Source organism: Venturia canescens, chromosome 11 (assembly GCF_019457755.1).
Source record: "Venturia canescens isolate UGA chromosome 11, ASM1945775v1, whole genome shotgun sequence".
In the NCBI taxonomy this organism is placed as follows: Eukaryota; Metazoa; Arthropoda; class Insecta; order Hymenoptera; family Ichneumonidae; genus Venturia; species Venturia canescens.
The window spans coordinates 4,773,010-4,793,403 of NC_057431.1; the positions used below are offsets into that span (position 1 = coordinate 4,773,010).

At 45.9% G+C, this 20,394-nt stretch overlaps 1 protein-coding gene across 1 annotated transcript in view; it reads left to right on the forward strand.

Annotated features, from left to right (window-relative positions):
• nAChRalpha1 (nicotinic acetylcholine receptor alpha1) overlaps positions 1-20,394 on the forward strand; it is an 83,407-nt gene that overhangs the window by 10,480 nt on the left and 52,533 nt on the right. The window lies entirely within an intron of this gene.

The window sequence follows — 20,394 nt, forward strand, 5'->3', positions numbered from 1 at the left end:
TCAACGATCCATCCAGCCCCACAATTGTTCCGCTTCAACTCTCAGCAACGTCGTATCAGCCAGAGGGTAAAGAAATTTTATAAAACGTTGAACAGTTTACCCCGTCGAAGACTCCCCCCAGCCCTCGAGTCTATTAATTCGATTCTGGAAGGCTCGTGGGGACAGTGAAAATCAGTCAATTTGATCCAATATCGAATCGTACGATACATTATATTATGTGAAAGGGTCGACTCCGGCCCAGCTGGGAAATTCAGTGGCGCATCGAATACGAATTAATTCTATCATTAAAGTGCATATTCGGATGATGTATAGATGCGACGTCGTCTGCTGCAGAAACCAATCAATCGTGTATTATTCATCGATAACGTCAAGCCCCTCAATGCTTCTCTCTGGCGCTGCTCCATTGCTCTCCTTGTCTTCGCCCACTAGTAAATGAACTATGCCTGTATACGTGCATAGGCTGAGGTACATGATGATGCATAACACGGTGAGCTATAGCGGAGGACTCTGCACCCCTACAATTTGTTCCAATGACTGTCATGAGCTTCGATCCCCCGTCAGAGGAGTCTTACCGAGACTAAATTTTTGATGCTGAGAAAATTTGAAGGAAGCGAGGTCAATCCAGAAGTCTGAGAGAGAAGAAAAACTCGTTCGCAAAACTAAGCACGCTTTGAAATTCAGTTTTCTGTTCTGCTGAATAATTACCAAAGAATAAAAATAAGTCAGTTAACTAACTGTAATTAACTTTTCAACAAAACATTCTGTTTGTCTCGGAGAATGCGAACGACTAAACATTTTTATGTTTCCTAAGAAAAAAAATTACTGCTGGGTACATGACAAAATATGCTTTCGTAAGGATAATATTTTTGTTGTTTCAATATCGGGAATACTTTAAAGTAGTTCGGCCGTTCTATGACTAGTCAAGTTAGCAACTACTTTATGTCGATTAAATTGAACTGATTTAATATCCTAAGACGAAATATCGATAGTTACATCGACAAAATGTTTTTTTGAGCCGTTTTCTCAAGATACAACCAAAGATCTGTCCACCTCAACTGCGGCATAAGAACTACAAATAATCAATGTTTGAATCAGCAAAATAAATTTTGTTGGATCAACAAAATTCCCTTTTCGGTGGGGTTGAAAGTCTTGTGATCGAGAGTGCTTTTTGTAGGGTTAGTAAAGCCGGTGTTAGCTGGGGTTGGAGGAACGAAAATTCCAGTCCAAATGCACCTTGGAATCTTGCGGAAGCTGAAAGGGTTCTCAGTATGTTTGGCTAGTTTGGGTAAATATTAGCAATAGCTGAGTAATTTCATCAATTTTAATTAGTCGAATGAGTGCTTGAGAGATTTGCAGCTAATGGATAAAGGCCGAGTTTCTTTAATGGGATGCACGAGCAGCCCCAGATGGTTATCTTATTCACTGCTCGGAGAGATGTATCAACATTCATACTGTAACTATCAAACGGAACAGTCTCTCCAATTACGAAGATAATACTCGATGTAAGATTTAGGACATGACATTACGTTCGGGGAAAGCCAGCACAAGGCCTGAGAGCACCGAATATAATCATTTGATCTGGCTGAGGCCCTCAATCATTTCGGAACAAGGTGGTCCAGCTGGACATCTGTTGTTCGGAGACACAGTGGTCGGCAGGAAGCTTCGCAGCAGCTTCGAGGGAGCGAGCGCCCGGGCGAGGGAGAAAGCCGAGTTGGCCTTCGATATTGCAGCGATCCAAGCTCTCGATACATGTCAAACATGCCGGATCTACCGGAGGGATAAGATCTGCTTGGTGGAAGAGGCTGGTGGAGTAGTAGGTCTGTTGAAAGTTCTCGCTTCGAAACTAGATCCATCACTCGGGTGGTAACAACTTCTTGACTCGCGGAGGGAGCTATAGCTATGGATCTCCGTTTGAAGGATAACAAATAGCTGCCACAAGTTGAAACTCCTCCTGGAGATGGAGTTGGAAGCTTATTGCCAATATGGATCATCTTTCTGGGAAAGATTTACTCGGTTAGAGTACACACGGGCTTGGAGTAGAATAGAATTTATACGATTCCGCGGATGGCCAATTCCTGATGAATCGCTGGAGCTCTAATTCTTGGACAAGCTGGATATCGAGGTTTTCCCCAGTGCTGGGGGGGGGGGGGGGGGGCTGCCTCGATGACTGAATCACCTTCGTATGACCCGCGATAGGTCTATTATTAGCGTTGCGAGTGTTGGCATTTTTCTGGAGAAGTGACACTCTGGCAATTTAGCAAGCTTGTGCGGCTGCTTCCCTACCTCAATATCCCTTTGATGAAGAAGTTGAGGGTCGGAAGGTTCTTGAGGCGGATTGGCCGGATTGGTCGGAGTTGCCTCGCTGGGTGGAGTTGGCACGGAACTTTCGTCGGAGAGCACAGTAGTTTTGAGGCATCTCAGATAGAGACAGCGAGAGGGAAAGAGAGAAAGGCAGCGGGGTTGAGGCGAGTGGGAGAGGGCGTAGCAGGCGTTGTACGGAACGGAGTTATTGCGCTTGGTGCAACACTCCAAGCTCGTAAATATCTGCTACGTTGGACAGCCATTTCCCTTCCCAGCTTATACGATGCTGTGGCAGGCTTGGCAAGCCAACAGTTGCACACGCAGTTGGAATTGAAGCTATCAGCTGCAAGCCTGCCCAGCGATAGTTCCAAGGAGATGGATTCATGGGCCAGCATGTGAGATGCTGGAGCAAAGCTTTCCTCGTACATAATTAACTCTTCGTTCTCGGAGTCAACTTCGCCTTGACGATCCGAATCACTTAATTCTCGGTGTCCGCGGCCACCCTGGCCTGACCTCCCTTTTCTTCACCATTTTATTTCCTACTTTTATTTCCCCACTACCCAGGACGATTCTCGCGCCCCACCTTGAGCCAGGAGATACTTCGACGAGCCTGGCCACGGATACGACGACAAGCTAACCCGCTTGTTTACGATAGCAAACTTTTTAATTGCATCACACTCCTACGGAGAATGATCCCCTGGCAGAAACCTGCCAACAACTTTCCCTTGACAATGAAGTTTCTCCAAGATGTGCTCTAATGGTCTTCTGCACCGGGTTACATCTGGAAACTGGTTTCAACATCCGAGGCCCGACAAGACGTGTCTTTTGCAGTTGCGACGTTGTTTAGTCGATGGAACTGTGTGTACCAGGGACTTTAAACTCGTCTGATGGAAAATGCTGGTAGCCGATTCCAGAGGCTTGTCAAATTGGAGGCGCTTCTTCCAGTCAAGTTTTTTCTTTGAGCTTTTCAACGAAATCCAACTGGATTGGAAGCTTCGATGTCTTCGTCAACGTCGATAAAGTCGATTGGCAACTTTATTGTACTTGCTCAGCCCATAAACGTCAGCCGGAGATGTCGTTTTAAGGCCTCGTAGTTTGATTTCGTAGTAACCAACTCCGATATCTCATCGAATGGATTCTGAACTAGTACTCTGCTAAGGTTCAAACGCATCAAACAAGTCAGCCATCCAACAAATCACTATTTTACATCCTGCCGCGAGTGGTCCAGACTTTTATGGGCTCGTGAACCTCGAAATCCTTGAGTCGATTTATGTCCAGGTGTTGATGGCGAGTATCCCTGGTAACGAAATTGAGCAACAACCCGATTGGGAATCCTGGTTGGAGTTACGGTGTTAGCAGTGCATCTTAGACCAGGCTGTAGACTCCGCCTCGTTTCTCTTCCCTCGGCAGACGACCTCGCTCTCCTTTCACCATGAATAAATGAGTTTGAGTTGTTCACACCCTCGCCCGCTCGTAAAAATAAGTTTTTAACGCTTCATCCCCCTCGGCCCCGTCCCGGAATTTCTTCTTCATAATTCCGGGGGTGTTACGAGGTCACGGAAGCCGAAGGACGCGCTCCCGCGACGCCGTGAAACCTCCAGGACGAACGTAGCCGACTCGGAGGAAAGTTGGACTTGAAAGATCCTGACGACCTTGATGACCTCCCGAAGGTCGAAGCTCAGCATAGAAATTCCGAGCCAATATCACTGTCATCGGAATCCATCGATCGACGATGGCCTCCTGACCTCTGAAGAAGGAACGAAAAATTTTATGAAATTGTTGACCTCCTCGAGCTTTAAGCTCCCCCGAGCCGCTTTTCCAACGACAAGAAACTCTGGATTCGAGTAAAACTATGCGTGACTACGAGCTCCAGGGTGCTTCTCCGAGCACATACACACACACACAGACCGCCGAGAGCCAGGAAAGCTCCACGGCTCCGGATACTCGCTCGTGAGCCTACATTTCTTCTCTCCCCTATCGCTGCTGGTGAGTGTGACGAGCTTGCGGCTAAAATGCCTCGGAGACGTGAGAGGCCTTCCACACTCCCCTGCCTGAGCAGCCTGGTCGCGACTAAAAGCATTCTAAATTACGTTCGAATGGGCTTGCCGAGCCGAGCGTACCATTCTCAAGAGCAGAAAGAGAGAAAAAAGCGGAAAACGAGAAAGCTCTGGCCTCGAATATATACATACATTAAATCCACGTATACGTATACATTAAAAGAAATATATATATAGCCGATTTAATCGGCAGAGGCAGCGAACCAGCTGGAAAAGAAGGATGAAACCTCGCCCCCCCCCCCCGCCCCCCGCCCCTCATTTCCAGACTTTTCCAGCTTCCTAGCCTCCTCCCTGTCGGAAGGTTAGAAAGAGAGCTTTTTCGACCTACTGACTGTGTAAGTGAATATGAAGAGGATGAAAACATGTCAAAGTTGAAGCTCCGTTCGCACGTTCTTCACTAATTTTCTACCCCAAATATTTTCTACGTAGGACACGCTTATTAACAATATGAAAATGACGTTACGAATTTCCTCCGGAGCTTTTGTGCGAGGGAAAATATTCGGGTCAATTATCGTCCTTGAAGAGGCGCACCCACGCCCCGAGTCCTCGAGCCATCACCGAGGAGGATCGTTGCTCCTGCCAGGAAATATAGTCTCGCGTCAAACGATTGTTGTCCTCTTCCGTTGGCCGCCTCCTCGATCGTCAAAGGAACCGCAATCTCCGGAGGATCACTATTTTGGTGGCGTCTTAACGAGCGATGCGTTATCCTCCCTCGGTCCTCGTGTACGTTTGAGCACACGAGCTCTTGTCATTTTACCGAGACTCGGCGAGAACTTTGCCATGCCTCGTGTCACCCTCGCTCCTCATATTACATCATTATCTTGCCAAGCACAGATGTATTCACACCAAACAAACACTTGACCTCATTATTTCGGAGTGCCTCAAGACGTGGAATACACACTTTGAGGCTTGCGTGAAAAATTAATGTCAGCTTTGTCTACCTGGGAAATAATGAGAGCGTTGTTAATCGATGGAAACGTTGGTGGCTAACAAGGTCGAGCTTCTCCGGTTGCTTTTGACCTTGAGCTTTTTCCAAATTCACGTTTCCCACGGTTTTTCATATTTTTCACGTGAAATTCTTGGATTTTACAAGGTTTCGAGCTCTCGCTCAGCCTTCTGAGGAGCATCGCCTCTCGCACCCTGCTGGATATTTTTGAACTTTTCTCCTCCCAAGGTAGCCCTCAAAATAACTCGCTGAATTCTCGCCTCCCATGGCGTATGCTTTCCCGGGGTGATTTCGCGATAGAAAATTAAGGGAAGGATCAGGGGCGTTCCAGGTCAGGCTGGAGGCTTGATCAGATTTGAGCCCGGACTGGAAACCCCGAAAAGGCACACGTAAGAAGAGGGGAGGAAGGGAGAGGGGAGGAGAGATGGAAACAGTGGACAAAGGACTGGGCTGAGCCATCCCCTGGGAACTTTTGTGATGCTTACTCGAAAAAAAAAGAAAAAAAATGCAAACATACCCCACGAGACAAAGGGACGTTAGAAAAAGCAAAAAACCTGGCGCCTCCTCCTATTATGTTCTTGGGCGAGGAAAAAAACGAATGGGCTTTGGTCCGGGGCAATCTTTCGGGGGTGACTTGAATACCGAGACAGACACATAATTACAACCCCCACCGGATATCCTCAACCATACTTTTCGCGGTTCTCACTCACTCTTTGTTTCTTTTCGACATTTTTATACTTGACAAAAGTTTTTTTTTTTCAATTTCATCTGTATCCCCAAAAAAAAGGGTGATAAATGGGCTGGAAAAAGGTGATGAATGTAGTTTCTTTCCCTCCCCCCGTCAATTCGATAAACGCGATAAATTGGCATTTTCGAAATTCGTTGTACGCTTATCCTAAACTGATACGAGAAGTTGATAGTCGCATGTGCCTCGTCGTCTCGATCAGATTCGAAAATGTGCTGACCTCCTTATTTTTTCTTCCCCCAATTTTCGTTCCTCCGCAAACTGCCTCGGCCGGCAGGGCAGGGGGATGAAGGGATGAAAAAAGGTATCGCACACGTGTGTGTGTGTGTGTGTGTGCGTGTGCTCATCCCTTATCTCGCATTACGGTCCATTTTCCAGGGCCAACTGTAACCTCGGAGAAGGTCCGAACGTTATGACCCCTGAAAATCAACCCTTAGGAAAAAGTAACGTTTCACGAGGGAGCATCCCTCCTCTCGGGATTCTTCTATGACTTACGACCTCCCTATTTATCCACTAAAAACTTCTTCCCGACTAAAAATGGCCTGTAAATCATAAAGGATTCATCAATTTCTGTTTCGATCAGAATCAACGACTTTACTCGAAATCTCGTTTCGTTCTAGAACCTTCGATCAACTCTTTTTATTTCCCTTGGATTAAGAGACGCTACACTCGCAATGAATTTTCTTTCATAAAACGTGTCGAGTCTCGGTATACTCTTGGAATACTGTTATAGCGAGATGGGTGTACTAACGAGGGTGGTTTCTGTGAGGGTATGTTAGGGGACGGACCATGTGCCCGGTCAATCAAGCTCTCGGTGTCTAAGGCTTAGCGCTAATATTGATGTTGCAGATTAGCGAAATATCCGCGTTCTACTCCGCTGCTATTTCGACGAGAAATCCTCCACCTTTGTCCTTCCAGCCCCTTTCCACCGGTTTTCAACCCTCACGTACTGTCGCGGCATTATTACTGCAATCACTGTTCCTACGCTGGAGTTCTCGTGACGGATAAACCACGATCTAGTTCCCTTGTTTCAACCTCCGCGCTATCCAGGGCTCGCGAAATCTACCATTTGTATTTGTCTCTCGATGGAAAAGCTCGCTTTCCTTCGAAAAATGGAAATAATCACTTTAATGGGAAACCATCGGGGATGGGATTGCTTCATTTTTATCATAAAGCTCAGAATTTACTTTCGTGGAACATTGACGAAAAATCCTCCCCATTTTTATTTTCAGGCAAGAGCTTTTTTCGATTAAATAAAAAATGGGGGCTTAAGATCTTTCGCGCGTTATAATTGGCGCACAAATTCGAGCTGGAGGAAAATCTTTGAGAACATAAAAATTGGCTGGAGAGCTCCGTTAATTTTTAAACAACGTTAATAATCGAGGAATTTCTTTCAATGTGTCTAGACGGTCTAACAATACTGGAAAATATGAGTGCACGCTGATGGCATATGAATCTGGAACGTAGCAGTGTTTATCTCAAGTGTGTCAGGCGAGCATGTAGCATTTTCCACTATGATCGATATTTCTATTAATTTTCAACGAGTGAGCTAATTATTTATTTACTTATTTCGCTGCTTGGAAGCAGAAAGCAATATTCGTGGAGGAAAGAACACGTTGCTGACCCAATGAACAAACCCCTAAGTGACCTCCGAGGGATGAGAAAAATGTTTTTCCACCCTTCGCTGCTGCTCTTTCCTTCATTTATTTTTCTCCCCACTCCGCTACCTTTTTGCCCTTCGGTTCTCACTCATGGCGATAAGCAACGCATCCTTTTCCTCCTCTCGACGCGTCACTCTCCACTCGCCCGCCGGAAACGTCTACAAATTGAGAACAATATCGTGCCCGTCTCCCTGACGCCGGGAACACCCTTTTATTCTCGTTTTTCTCTCGGACCCTCGGGAAAATATGATTTCACTCGCGGTTCAGCGTCGTTCTTTCCGCGTTACGTTTCCAGAGCCACATTCAAATTCACAGCCATACCAAAAATAAAACCTGTTGAACACACGAGAAACAGCGAATGAGCACCAGGAGCTCGAGCTTTTTTAAAAAAAGCTCGAAAAAATATTGAAATTCGAGTTTCAAGGGAGTTTGAATTCAGAGAAAAATTTCCCTCGCAATTTGAAGCTCAATCAGTTCGAACCTCCCACCCGCGAAACATGCCTGTTATTTATATAGGAAGTGGAACGTGCAATAACCATTTCCAGGACTTTTCATGGCCGACAGTCAACGGAACGAATTGCCGTTCAGCCGTCTGAAATTATTGATCGAATTAGCATCGGTGCGCGTTCTTCCGGTAGGGTGGCTACTCACGAATTCGTCGCAACTCGAAATAATTTGTCGCTTACAGTAAAGCGTGTACGCAAATGTGTGCGTGAGTACAGAGGGTTGCACAATTAGTAGTTCGGAGTAACGAGCAAGATGGAGGCCGTGATTACGGAGCGGAAAGTTTCTTGTCATTATGTTTCCACGAGCAACCGTTCTCGAGATGTAATAAGAAAGTCAGTGTTATGGCGAGTGGAGTACGGAAAGAGAGAGAGAGAGAGAGAGAGAGAATTGGGCGTGGCGAGCGCGCGTGTGAGTCTCTGAACGGAGCCCGGCGCTGTTTCCTAAATAATTTAAGCACGAAAGTACGACCGACCAGAATATTCTGGAAGATCGAGATGTAACGCGGGTGGCAATGAATAGAGCGCGAGTCCCCGAGGAGAAAAGCCCTTAGCGATTTTTCTCTGGGACAAGCGGTTGACGAGATATTAAAGAATTAAAGCGACAGCCAATGCGGCGCGACGTTACAAGACTGTGGGCGTGGCGAGCGCGCTCACCGCATTGGCCGTCTGCCAAATGATCGAATATCTCGAGAACGGAGCATCCTAGAGGAATATGGCTGAGGACTTTTCTCTTCAGAATCTCACGGTCTATCCACTGGCTCGAGCCAAGTGTCTGAACTTTTGTTACACACTGTACAGCGACGAATTTCGCCAGTGTTTATAGGCGCACACGAGTTGTACGTGTTTGGCAACGCCCCAGGAGCTCGAACCACCGGAGGGAAAGGTCGTAGGTCACGTACACTGAGTTTATGTCCGTCACACGCATATTCAAGTGAGCGAATCGGTTGGACCACCTATTTTCTGGCCTTACTTTATCATTATCCACGAGATGTTTATTCCGGGTAATTAGTCGAACGCTTGAGCTCCCGCAAACGTTCTATAGCACGTCATTCATTCCACTCTACAAGCAGCTTCCACCGACCCCTTCCCTTTGAACCTTCCTCCCCTTTTCCTACCCGTCCATCACGGATATCGCGGTATCGTATATTTTCCACTCGGGAAATAAACCTCGCACTAGGCTAACCCACGTAAAGAGTGGCTCTTGCCGATATATCGAGTACCACCGGAAACTTCGTTAAAATTATTCGCTCGATTGTCAAACCGAGCTACTCCGCTGTGCTCTTGACTATACGATCACCCAATCAGAACCAGATTTCATCCCCCGCCTCCTTTTAGAATTTTATAATCGAAACTTTATGCTCGTGACACGAGATAAATCTCACGGTTTTTATTAACCGCCGTTCGAGCCTCAATAAAAGCTTCGACAGTCGTTTTGAATTTGTTGCTAATTTTCAGTATCGTGCGGTTAATTAAAAAATTTATAATTTTCATTATTTTTATAACTGCGCGGTCATATTAATGACTCGATGAATAAAATTTATCTCTTTGTGATCCGCAGCAGCGTGTAATAAATTGGATCGAACAAGAAGTGTCGATAACTCGAAAGCTTCAAACACGTCGTTATGAAATTTCTTTCTCATTTTTTTCATATCTCCATTTATCGATTGCTCTTACTGTCTCTCGGAAAAACCGAGGAATTCTCGTTAAATATTCAACGCAGCTGCGCCAAATTGAAAGTTCGATTTCCCGGTTGGATAGTTCATCATATTATTGTCGTAAATTCTTCAAATTTTTAACGATGTCTTGTTTATCGTTAAGAAATATTAATTAATTATCGTCCACCGTGTACTGCTGCTCGAATCATTCATTATTTTTCGTCCGTGACACAAGCTGGAAAAGGCCTGAAATAAAGGAGAGCATACTGAAATCGTATTTTCGCCAATTCGTTTAATTCCGACAGCACGATGAGTGCAATTAGAGTAATTGAAAAGTAGCGAATACGAAGGAGTAGAGGCACTGATTAAGAGGAAGGAGGATTGAATTCACCGGAGAAAAGTCAATGACACTGATTGCATGAAAAAATGCATTTTTATCAAAGAATCAGTTTTCATCACAAGCTTCTCGCGAGTAAATTGTGTTTTCATCTACTAGTTTGATTATCCCAGCAGGGATTAAAGTCCAGGCTCGATGCGTTGTTTTTTTTTTTTTTTTTTTTTCCCCCCCCAGTTACCCACGTACGCGATACTCGCCTGTATTTCTTTTCCGTTATTCCTTTATTTTTCGTTTCTTTCACTTTCGTATCTCGACGTTTCAGACAGAGAAGCTTTTCCGGTGATTGGAGTTTCGCAAGGGTAGTAGTGCAGCCCCTCAACCCCTAAACTCCAACCCTTGGATGCTACAGTGGCAAGCATTGAAAAAAAGCTTGCCCTGGTAAGTATTCGAATGGGAAATGGTGTGTTGGGGGAGCCTAAAGTGGTTTTTCGATGGATCGATGCCACGGGTTGGCGCGCCAGAGGCTTCCCCGCTCCTCTGCTACTCTCGCCCCCCGGCCCCTCTCGTTCGCCCTTCTTTTCTCTCCATCCCCTTCTCGAACTCTACCAATTGCTGTAACCCATTCTCGGTGCTCTCACTTCCGGCTCACTGGCGCTAATTTCCAGCGAACAATTTGCTTTATGGATCTTTCCCAGCGCGATATCTCTTCTCGATGTACCTTTTCCTCCGACCCCCGTCCTTTCCCTCCCTTATAAACCATTCGATCGCGAATGTTGCATTTTTTCAAGCTTTTTCTCTCCTCTCCGTATCCATCAGGGAATCATAAACATTTGTTTACATTTTTAATTGGCCTGATTCGGATAAATTTTTATGCTTGCCCGAACCTCGCTGACCTCATTTGTCTTGTCCTATGATGACAGTTGACCTTATGACCTTTACCGGTGATCTGTAACTCTCGTGTAAACGGGCAGGCTCCGGAAAATATGGTAAAAGGCTTGTCGAGCTTTCGGATTACGGGGCCAGTCGAAATTTCGTACTCGATCGACCTCGATGACCTTATCTGACCTCTAATTTCGTGACAGTCTTTGCCAAGAGGTTTGCGCCAGCTTCCTGTAACTCTAATGTAAACGGAAAGTTTGCTGGAAACTTGAAACATCGGCTGCTGTGGAGCCTCCTCGTTATGGGGGCGACTGAAATTTCGTACTCGATCGACCTCGATTACCTTTTGTTTGACCCCCCTCCAACGTCGTGACACACGTTCCCAAAATCTTTTCCGGCTCTCTGTAGCTTCGGCGCGAGTAAAAAAAAAAACTTTGTGAAAAATATCGAAACGAATATTTGAACGAGCGCCCAGTGCTTTCTTCGAGCTGCACGGTAATTTCGACCTCATTTTCACCTGGAACTCCAGTGAAAAAAGCCGAAACGCCCTGCTAATTGGTAGTCCAGGTGCAGGCTAAATTCGAGAGCGTTTCTTGTTTGTTTGTCAACACTTTATGACGGCTGCTCGAATGACGTAATAAAGAAAACCTCGAACCTTGGTCGCGACCTGAGTGAGCAGGGCTTGACACGAGCAATTTTTATTCGCACTAATGTGTCGTAGCTCAACAGCACGTGACGCATAAAACGAGCAGCTGTAACAATTTACATCGCGTGCTCTGACGTTTTATTCGAGTCACTTTTCACCTCTTACTTTTTGTTACGCTGGAACAACAAAAGCGCGCGAGGTTGGCTCGTTCCCTCGTGACGCATTCTCCAAACTCTGATTTTTAGTTTGCCCAATAACTCGCGCGCGCGCGCGCACACACACTCAGATATCAATTTCGGTTACGATTCCTCCGTATTATTCGTCCCGCGTGAAGCTTCCGCGTTTTCACTCGACAGAGTTTCCCGAATGCAAACACGTTACCTCGCTCGCTCCCCGCGAGTGGAGCAGCACCGAACAACAAAGAAAACAACAGCAACAGCAAAAAAATGCTTTTGCTTACACCTCCAATAGAAACAGCTTTTTCGTGCAAACACTGCGAATCAACGTCGGTGTTGCCACGTCTGTTTGGACGTTCACGCGTGCCAGTGTAGTACAGCGAACCACGAGTTTTGATTACTATCGCTCTCTCACTCTCTCCGCCTCGTTGCTGCGCGGATAGTTGTGAAACTGGAAATAATCGCGTTAGAGCTTTTCCACGCGGAGGAGAGAAGCCTCGTGAAAAAAGCTGCTTTCGTTGCGGAGAGTCGTCCCGAGATCATTTAAACTACCATGAAAATACAAGTAATCGAGGAATTTCATTTCTAAACACTCGTAACGGGCCCCAGGACCAAGAGCCATTGAAACAAACGCTGATTGTCGCTTCGATTCTACCTCGTTAGCAGTGTTTCCTCAACGTAAACAAAAACTTCCGGACGGTGAACCGGCGCGTTGGATCATCGCTACGTAAAAGCCCAATAACCCTGCAAACTCCATTATTTTCGTGCTCCCTCGTCAACAACTCCCTTTTCTCGAATCTCATACCACCCCCCAGCCATTCACGCTGCTTCCAACTATTTCACCACTTTAATAACCGCTTCTCCCATCAAACGTTCTCCGGCTATTTTCCGAGAAAATATAGAATAGCGTTTATTAAGATTGTTCTTTCAAATTTTTCAGGTCAACAGATGTCTAGATAAATGTTTCCATTCGTTCATGAATATCTTCTGAATGTTTCAAGGAAAATTCGAACTAATTTTGGAGAAATTAATGTCGAAGTTGAGTAAAAATGTCACTTCATCATTGCATCGGTCGAATGAGGCAAAGTCGTTGCCTTGACACTTTTTTTTTTTTTTTTCTCATATCACTCTTATTAACGAAGAATGATTTTACTGAAAATAAGAGATAGTTTACCGACTTAAATGCCAAGCGATATCAATGAAAATATATGTAACTGCATTACGATCATATCGAGTTAACTGAGACTGCGGCGTGGAAATGCGGCAACGTTGCAACCACGACACCAACGGGAGCAATTCCTTGACAGGCACTCGTTGACACAATAACCTCCAAAAACGCTGGGCGAAACAAGTAACACAAAGGCACAGGGCGCACTGCATCCGACTCAACAGCTGCGAGCATACGAATAAATTACACAACGTTGCCAAACTTTGTCTTTATTTCAATACTAGTTATATTTATTGATCTGAGTTAATCTTTCCATCAATGCGCTCTCTACCAGTCTACGAAAAGAAGCCTTTTCTAAGTTTGGGGCGTTTTCCGGGAGATCATTCCAGAGACAGGCCCCGGTCACGCTGCAGGAATGCCTCTGATATTCTGTCCGAAAGTGAGCAACTTCCAAAAATTCTCTCTTTCCTCTTTGTTCCCTTTCCCTGCTTTTTCCTTCTTTCGTCCAATCTCGTCCATTTCAATATTGCAACGAGAGGCTAAAGAGTGGATAAATAACAGCGATTTAACGTCGGGAGTTGAGTGATTTCATTGGCTAACTGGAAAGCAATAGCCGAAGTAATAAGAAGCCAGTTTTGTTTCCTCGGGGCGGGGGCGGCGACGCTGAGTTAAAAGACCGAAGTAGTAACCTGCTTACACGCGAAGATGGTGAACGCTATCCGAACCACCTGATTCTCATCGTCGGTTATTTGCTCCTCGTATCTTTATCCGAACCATTCCGCATTGCAGTAGAAATCCAACGAATTCGCGTATCGATTTCCAGAAAAATGTCTGCCTATCCACTCTCAACTCTCTTTCCCTTTTTCCTTCTTCTTCGTTTCTCTCATATTTTTTCTGGCTTTTCCTTTGCTACGCGTTTGTTTTTTTTTTTTTTTTTTCTTTTTTTTTTCTACAAAGTATGCATAACCGTGCGCACGTGTTCGTTGGCCGCGGCTCCCCGGACCGCGAGCATGAATGCAGTGCCAGCACAACATGCGTGCGTGGGCCAGGCCAGACGTCTTTGAAGAAGTAAATGGACGTCGATGCGCTTCCGGAAGAGCCCAGAACGGGGCTGGGCTAGCAAATCTTTCTCTCTCTCTCCATTCCTTCTTCCTCGTTTGCCAGAGCACATACACACTGGAAATGAGATATGACATCGTTTCGAGAATCTTTATTCTCCTCCTCTCTCCTCTCGTTCTCCATCGCCCACGGAGAGTTTCACTCCCGCAGTCGAGCCAAACTACTACGTTCACGTGTGCATTTTTACGTGTGTATACGCGCGGTGTGTTCACGTCGACGCGAGACTCTCTCGTTTGCGAGGTCGACCAGAGGACGTTGCTCTCGACTGCAGACCAGAAGAGTACACCCTCCTGCTTTCATGTGCACCCCCTTCGACCTCCCCTCGCCTCTCGCTCTCTTCCTCTTTCCCTCGCCAGGCTCGCCCTCTGACTTTGTGGTTTGTCTCTTTCTCTTCTCCTGATTTACATATGTTTGCTGGACACCTTGACAGGCTTCGTTTCCCTTTTTATCACAATTTGCTTTTTCGAGCCCTGAATTTGCACGAAATTACGGCGTTACCCGAAAGGGCGGAGTTCAAAGAACTTTGTCGCGCTTGCGAGGCCCCGATTGATGGAAATTTTTTCGAGCGACTGCCAAATCTTTTGACGCGTTGTAAAAATCTCTCGGAGCGAAATTAGTTGGAGGTCTTTCGGACGCGATTTCAGTGTGAAATAATTATTTACTTGTGAGGAATTATTATCATGGGGTGGAATAAATTTTTTTAAATAATTGTGCTCGTTAAGCGTTTAAAGGAGCGTCGAGCTGCCGATGTTGAAAAGGTTGAAAAGGTCTCGTGCGCCACGCAGCAGTAATAAGATTCGAGGTTTTTCTTTCTTGACGTTTCGTACTTTCTTGCACGCTTTCACGTTGCTTTACCGAGCCGCCACTCCCCCGCCTCGGCCTCCTCGAATGGACCAATGAAAAATTGCATAATTTTCAAGGATATACAATCGCGCTTGGTTTCACTCGCAGTCCCGTCTGCGAGCACTCTCCAGCCCCGTGAGCGCAGACGTTTCTTTCAAATCCGTCGGTCTATGCTCTCGCGTACGTACGTTTGTGCATGCTGCTCTGGTAAAATAAGGAAACGATAGTATTTAATTCGATTATACATTCCGTATCTTGCTATTTCTTAAAGCATTTAAAAACGCAACATTCCGGGGCTGCTGAGAAACCTCATAAATTTTCTTGAAATTTTACGATGATACATTTTGTTGCAGAGATACTCGAGACTTTTTTAACGATACGAGAAAAATTTTTCCTCGTAGCTGTCGAACATCCCAGGTTGTTTTTCGAATTTGTTTATGAAAAACATCGTGCGAGGTTTGCCGTCGTTATTTTAGTTTTCGAGCAGCAGACAGCAATAATTTTGAGCCGAGTTTGTCGGATATTGGAAAAAGAATATTTACCTTTGGAGCAAGGGATAAAACGTAGGGAAAATGTTTTAGCCATTAAAAAGAAGAGAGGAATGAAAATAAAAATATAATGCTTGGTGAAAATCAAATCGATGGGTGTACCGAGGCAGCTTAAACAAGCGATGTATCTTTACCGTCGAATTCCCTGGCGAGCGGAACACGCGGTATTACAACGTCGATTTTCCGATATCGAATTATCTCCCGAGGCCTTTGTCTTCCCCGAGCTACGAGAAAAACATTTTCATCATTTATTTTTCAACTCATTTCCTCGATAAAGAGCGAGAGCAAGCTCCGTGACTCGACGATAAATCACTCGAAAATTTCAGTATCGACATTACCGCGAGAAGAAAAAACAACGACCGACAACAACATTTCAGGCCAATTAATTAGAAGCGTTAATGAAATATGGAGTTTAATACTTAATCAGCGAGTGCCAATTCATCCATCAAAAATAATGATTTCATACATTTTTTATGTGCCAGTGAATAGAGTGAAACGATTAAATAGTTTTTATGGCCGAGGGAATTATTGATAAATGGGGGAGGAGAATAAAATCAATAATGGGCTGAGGAGTATAATCACGCATTTAAAATGGAATTTATTTTAAAATCCGTGGATAGACCGAATGGTGATTCACTTTGAAATATTTGCTGGCATAACTCGGAGAATAATCTGTTCAGTAAGAAAGATTCGTCAATTAAATCACCTTCGGAATTAGCATTGCAGAGTAGTCGAGATCTCAATAAGAATTAATCACGAATGGATTTGACGTAGAAAAGGGACGAGGAGGAAGGCTTTTGTAAACAAGCCACCGATATGACGTGCACATCGTTCCGTCATATTGGTAAGGCATTCCCGGGGGTGACAGGGTTCTTGCAAAGCTTGACGTGTCGTTATGGAACGAAGCCTGGTTGCTCCTACAATTAGTTTATCCATATGGATCAGGAATTGTCTTGCTCTCGTACCAGGGGGAGTCTGCTTTTCTCTCGAATCCACAGTGTCTCCGGCCCCCTCTTTCGTAACCCGAGTCCCAGAGGCCTCTCCGACTACTGTTTACGTAGTCTTCGCTCTTTATTCCCCTGATCGTTGCCACCTCTTTCGTTTGCCGTTCTATATTTGCGGGCTCCTCGAATCGAATGGCTTTGGGAGTAGGTCTGCATAGATCACACGGTTTATCTGCCACGAAGGACGATCGAAAGGGGAATATACTTGGTCTCGTTTGCTTCTGGTACTGCCCCAACCCACCGGAGCGCCGGTGCATTTGAATGTTGGTCGTTTGCTCACGGCTATATACAGGAAAGCTCAAAAACCGAGGTTGAGATACTCGGGCTGTGTAAATTATGCAATTCCAATGAGAAAAGTCCTTGGCCATTTTTCTCTAGGATGCTCCGTTCCCGAGATATTCGATCATTTAGGCGACAGCCAATGCGGTAGGCGCGGGGGCCACGCCCACACTCTTCTAACCTCGCGCTCCATTGGCTGCCGCATTAATTCTTCAACATCTCGCAAACGGCTGATCCTAGAAAAAAATGGCCAAGGACTTTTCACCTCGGAATTTCACGACCTTTTGGAATATCCTGTATACCCCGTCGTTTCTAGTTTCATCCTGCTCTACCCCTATTGAATTATCGAGTCGAACACTTGCGGTGTTCCTGCATTAGTGTTCTCGAATGAAAACTTCACCTCGGGGAATTCCTCAGCGTCGTTTTGTCCCGAAACTCCGTTCATACTCCGATGTTCAATCGGATACGTTCGGACACCCTTCCCCGTTTCCCATCTCCCTTGATAAATTTACGTCATCCACGAGGCACACGTGCCCTTTCGATGTACCGATCACATTCGCCGTTTGCAGCTACGCTCTCGTCACGAATGAGCCACAAGATACCTCCCTCGGGATCCGACTCGACGATCCTCTCTCCGGTTTCTTCATCTTCCCTCAATTTGCATCGTCGTCACTCGAGCCAGGTACTTTTTTACACGACACTCGTTCCTCCTCTTTTAATCCAACTTTCGAGTCCTTTCCAACTCCAAACTACCTCTTGCCTCAGCTTCTCAATCATTCCCAATTCAAATTCGCGCCTCAATTCAACTTTCTAGTAATTCCAAAGCCAAACACCAGTCTTCGGCTCTACTCTCGAGTTCTTTGTAACTGAAATTCTCGTCAAATCCACTTCCGGTGAGCGGTTTTTTAACTACCAACCGCGAAGGGAGTCCTCAGTAGTTTTTTCTCTTCTCATCCCTCGGAGGTCGATGCGGCGAGGCTCGTTCGACGAACGAATTAACAAGGCGCGTCGTAATTGTCCTTTGCCGATGTTGAGTCGCTCGAAGGACGGTCTGGATGAATGGGCATGTGGGCGAAGGTGTACAAGCGGCATCGGGAATTGATATCTGGGCGGAAAGCTTGCCGTGTGGTTACCGGAAGGATGATGCACGGGGGAGTAGGGCTGAGCGGTTTCGACACGACGGAAAGACGTGTGCTCCGGATTGATCGATGCGAGACTTCATTATTATTACTTCCGGTGTTGCACAGGCTCGTGGAAGCCCCGAAGGTTGCTTCTGAGTGATTGCCCGAAACGTACGCCGTTAATTAATGAACTCCCTTAAGGTCTCATCTTTTTCGACTATTTTTAAAGCTTCTTCATTCCGGGAGAATCGAGGAGTGAATAAATACTCATCAATTATAGGGGACCAGAAAGCATGGAGCTTGAGGGGGATTGGAGTGAGGGTGTAAATTTTAATTGTACGATCGAGAATTCAAAAATATGCTGCGCCGAGTACACGTACGGAGGCGAGACAAACGAAAAGGGAGGGGGGGGGGGCGGGAAGGCGAGCCAGTGGCGGGGTCGCAAATAAATAGGTTGGCAGAAAAAAAGATATGGAGGAGAAGAGAGAAAAAAAATGAGATAGCGTTGAAAAGAGTCATAATTCAAGGAAAAGTGTGTACGCTATAGAAATATGGGAGTCGTCTCGGGAAGGGCTGGAGCCAGATGAACAAACACGAAAGGGGTTTATTCTTTGTTAAGCTTCTTAAGACGTGGAACAGCGAAAACGAGAAAAAAGAAAGGGAGGAGGGAGAGAGCGAGCTTAATTTTTTTCCTTTCGTTTTTGCTGCTGGGGAATACAGAAATCGTAGCAATTATAGCAGACGGTTATAAACTCCCGGTGAGCGCTCGTCTTCTTTTCTCCACGCGATTTTCAGGCTCGGAAGGAAGAAGGAGATAAAAAATGGTTAACGAAGTCGTTTGGTCTCTTCATGATTGTTCGGCTTTGCGTTAACTCTCTCTCTCTCTCTCTCTCTCTCTCTCTCTCTCTCTCTCTCTCTCTCTCTCTCTCCTCAAAAGCGAGAGCAAAGAGCTTTGAACGATGAGTTGGCAAGCCTCGAATTTTTTTCTTTTGTCGGTCGGTTCCTCGGCAGTCAGACGAAGCAGAATCGTAACATTAAAAATGGGGTTCTGTCTCTCCATTGAGAGGGCTCATCCGGAGTTAACCGGACTTAATTTCGACCTTCGGACCTTCGCTTGCGGTTTCAGACCCATTCCCATCGAGCTCCATTCTCAGCTGGAGTAACCTCTTTACTTCACGAATTTCTATTGAGCAAAAAACGAGGGTGGAAGGAGCTTTGCATGAAGACATGAAAAAAGGGGGCGGGCGAGGGCCAGGGCGATAGGGAAGGAGCCAAATATACGTAAATAGGGATGCGAGGCTTGGTTCGAACTGCTCTTCATTCCCGATCACCTTGGACCTCGGTTCTGTGAAGCGTGACTCCGAAAGACCTGGACGCTTGCCAGAAGAGAGTGCCTGGAACGTATCGAGGACGAGAAAAGAGTTTGAGGTGAAAAGAAGTGAAAGAAAAAAAAGGAAAGATAGCGAAAAGCACACACAGGCACAGACACATAGACAAAAAGCTATAAAAACGTGTGATGGCTCGAGGGGGAGGGGGTGAGAAGAAGAATGAAAGGATGAAGGGAAATATAGTGATGTAGTGAGGAAGAGGAGATGAATCTTCTTCCTTGGCCGAAAATCTTTTTTGGTAGGAAAGAAAGAAAAGCTCCCACGCTCGAAACCATCGTCAGCCATTTTCTTGCCTGCTCCTCGATCCTCCAATTGCTGCTCACGTGTTCTCTCTCTCTCTCTCTCTCTCTCTTTCCCTTTTTTCTCTCTTACTCGGCTAACTCGCCACCTCAAAGCCTTGAAATACAGTAAAAATTCGCGCTCACGTACTCAACCACTTTACGCGAGAGAGGAGTACGTCAACGTGACACGAATATAAGAAGGGTTAGGGAAAAGGTGCGCCCACGTATAGAAGAGAGGAGCTACTTCGTCTCAGCCTCGTAGCCACTTGGGGGAGCTTCGAAAAATTAACGTTACGTGATCCGAGAAAGAGCCTGCTGAGTGGGGAGCCTCCCATCGTACGTAGACATTCCGCAGGGCCCAGTTTGATTTTCGCTTACTTTTCGATCCAAGCCGAGTTCCAGGAGCCTCAGGTTAATCCAGTTTGAGCACCGGCTTCGTATCTCACACGAAGCTGAGATAAGCCTAATTGAAACTCAAGGTTAGTCCGCCTCGGTCAAGCGGCCTTCGAACCTGCTAGCTCGAAAAAGCCTTGAAGCAAGCTGCAGTTAAACAGAACCCAGAATGCTGGTAGATGTTTGCCAGAGAATCCAGAATAACGCGATTATCTTGCGGAGAATGTTGGACAAGAGTTGTTGAACGAACGCGTGTCGCTGGGCATCCGCACATTCCTAACTCTCTCTTTCTCTCTCTCTCTCCCCCCGGCTCCTCCGAGCAAGCCGTACACACAGCGATA